The sequence below is a fragment of the Nannospalax galili genome, unplaced genomic scaffold (genome assembly GCF_000622305.1).
Source record: "Nannospalax galili isolate Female #2095 unplaced genomic scaffold, S.galili_v1.0 scaffold607, whole genome shotgun sequence".
Classification (NCBI taxonomy): domain Eukaryota; kingdom Metazoa; phylum Chordata; class Mammalia; order Rodentia; family Spalacidae; genus Nannospalax; species Nannospalax galili.
The window spans coordinates 9921-13314 of record NW_008355379.1 but is presented as its reverse complement, the minus strand read 5'-3'; positions in this window follow the sequence as shown (position 1 = coordinate 13314).

Below are 3394 nucleotides of genomic sequence, written 5' to 3'. Positions count from 1 at the left end.
CAGACTAGACTGGTTCCACCTAGAGATCAGTACTCTTATCAGCATATTTTAATTGACATTTAAGTTTGTCTTATGGAAAACAAACGTACATTTTTATTGCACCACTCTGATCTCTGATTATGAGTTCTGTAGGTCCATCAACACCCTCACATGTCACCTGAGACAATGTGGGACTGAGTAAGAGTCGCTTTATATGCGATACAGCTTGGATGACTGTAAAGAATATACTGGTTTATAGTAAGGCTATATATAAAATGTGGGAGAACATCAACAAACGACACAGACACAAAAATATTCCTCAGAAAGAGCAAACAGATACAGGTAAGGACATTAATTTCTTCCCAATCATCTTTGTCCCTTGAGTCCTTACAAATATTACATGGAGTTTGTGCTTCTGTCAGCAGTCCTACAGTTTATCAGACATCAGATATGATTCCTTTCCACATCCAATGTATGCATGAATATAATGACTTCAATTAACAAGGGGGTAAATATGCTGGCTACCATGGCCCTGTGGAAAAATATATTCCCTCAAGGTAAACTCAGATAAGCCCTGCATAACACCTTATCTCCTTTATCTGAAAACTCATGAGACAGAGAGCCTCAACGCATAGGTACATTAATTTCTTCCCAATCATCCTTGTCCCTTGAGTCCTTACAAATATTACATGGAGTTTGTGCTTCTATCAGCAATCCTACAGTTTATCAGACATCAGATATGATTCCTTTCCATATCCAATGTATACATGAATATAATGACTTCAATTATCAAGGGGGGTAAATATGCTGGCTACCATGGCCCTGTGGAAATAAATGTTCCCTCAAGGTAAACTCAGATAAGCCCTGCATAACACTTTTTCTCCTTTATCTGAAAACTCATGAGAGAGAGAGCCTCAATGCATAAGTGTTATTGAAAAGTCCTACACACTCCCTCTTTTACCTGCCGGAAAAACAGACTGAGCTGTTCTCCATAATCACAGATCTTTGGTAGAGAATGGCCCCTAGGGGAACACATTGGCGTGGGCTTTAACCTTAAGAAGAGACATTAGGGAGAGATATCTCTCTATCATTTTTCTTCCAAATTGCTTGCACTCTAACTCAGAGTTGACCTCCATAGCTTTAAAAAGAACTGACTGGACTCATGTAGAAATAATGTAATGTGTAGTTTGTCATCAGGTTATTGGATTAATATTATATCCTCTGTTTTGTTTTGTTTTTAACTAGCTAGGCATTATTTGCCTCTTTATTGTCTAACCCTTCTACCATGATTTCCCCATTTAACGTGCCCCCATTTTTTTCTCATTTCTCCCTTAATAATACTTTCTCTTATGGTCCCATCTCTCTTGAGCTCCTTGTTTCCCATCATCCCCTAGTTTCCTTGTATAAATCTCCCTACCCTTAAAATAACCCCATTTTTATCCATATCTCCCTTATTAACTCAATGCCTGTTTCTTACTGTTCTTATCTTTTGGGTTCTTTCTTTGCCTTTACCGCTCTGGTTCCTTTACATTATCCTGGTTCCTGTAGTTATGTCTGGATACATATTCACTTATAAGGAGTTGGTGCTAGGATCCACATATGAGAGAGAACATACGTCATTTTTGTGCTAGGCATTTCTTCCCAATCATCTTTGTCCCTTGAGTCCTTACAAATATTACATGGAGTTTGTGCTTCTGTCAGCAGTCCTACAGTTTATCAGACATCAGATATGATTCCTTTCCACATCCAATGTATGCATGAATATAATGACTTCAATTAACAAGGGGGTAAATATGCTGGCTACCATGGCCCTGTGGAAAAATATATTCCCTCAAGGTAAACTCAGATAAGCCCTGCATAACACCTTATCTCCTTTATCTGAAAACTCATGAGACAGAGAGCCTCAACGCATAGGTATTATTGAAAAGTCCTACACACTCCCTCTTTTACCTGCCAGAAAAACAGACTGAGCTGTTCTCCATAATCACTGATCCTTGGTAGAGAATGGCCCCTAGGGGAACACATTGGCGTGGGCTCTAACCTTAAGAAGAGACATTAGGGAGAGACATCTCTCTATCATTTTTCTTCCAAATTCCTTGCACTCTAACTCAGAGTTGACCACCATAACTTTTAAAAGAACGGACTGGACTCATGTAGAAATAATATAATGTGTAATTTGTCATCAGGTTATTGGATTAATATTATATCCTCTGTTTTGTTTTGTTTTTAACTAGCTAGGCATTGTCTCTCCTCTCTCTCTCTCTCTCACACTGATTAAGTAAGGAAAAAAGAATCGTAATTGACCCATTCTCAAAAAAATACGATTGGAAAATTGAAACAAAGAACAGGAAACCCAAGTCAAAACTGGCTTCAAAGAAATATGTGGAGCTGGAGATAGACCTAAGGGGATGAGAGTGCTTACTCTGCAAACATGTTAACTTAAAGTCAAATTCCCAGCACTCATGTAAAAAGCCTGGCATGGCTGTGCATGCCTGCATCTGTATCATTGTTGGACAGAGAGACAATGATCTCTAGAGCTCTCTTTCTAACCAGTCTAGCTGAAAGGACAAACTTCTGGCTCAGGGAGAGACCCTGCCTCAATAGAGTAAGGCAGAAAGCTACAGGAAGATACCCTACATCTTGCTGTTTTCCACTATGACAAACGTGGTTATGTATACCCACACACTCATGTGCAAACACCATACAGACACAAACTACACACACTCACAAATCAATATTAAAGGAAGCACTGCATGCATAATTAAGAAATGTTGTTTTATAAATATATTCATCATTTAACAGGCAATAACAACTTGGGGAAAAAAATAGAAATTGGGGAAAGCCGTGAGAATAGGACCCAGAAATTCCAACCAAGGTTATTCTACAATATACATGATCTAGGCTAATTGTGAAATAAGGAGATGAAATCCTAATGTAGGATATTCTAAAAAGTACATGACCCAGATGGATCAAATCTAAAACCTAAACAAAAGAAATTCCTACCCAGGATATTATACAAAATATATAACCAGGATTACCACTCAAAGCTGTAAAATCATCCAAAGCTTGACATCTGAGAAACAATAAAGCAAATAATTTAATGATACAGCACCAATGAATGGGTAACATGCAATCCTGATGCTTTACCACCAAGTTAAGCTTAGGGATATTATCCATTTATGTTAATGTTACTGAATTTACATAAATTAAATTATGAAACTTTTATGTAAAATTTATTGCTATATCTCAAACATATGATAATATGGATGAATTTAAGTAGAATTAAAATATCTTGTATCTATTCATACTTCTGTTGAGATACTATAAAGCAAGACAAAGATGAAAAATGTATGTATACCAATATTCCAGTAAACTATGCTTACCATATGCCCATATATTCAATCGTTTTATTTTT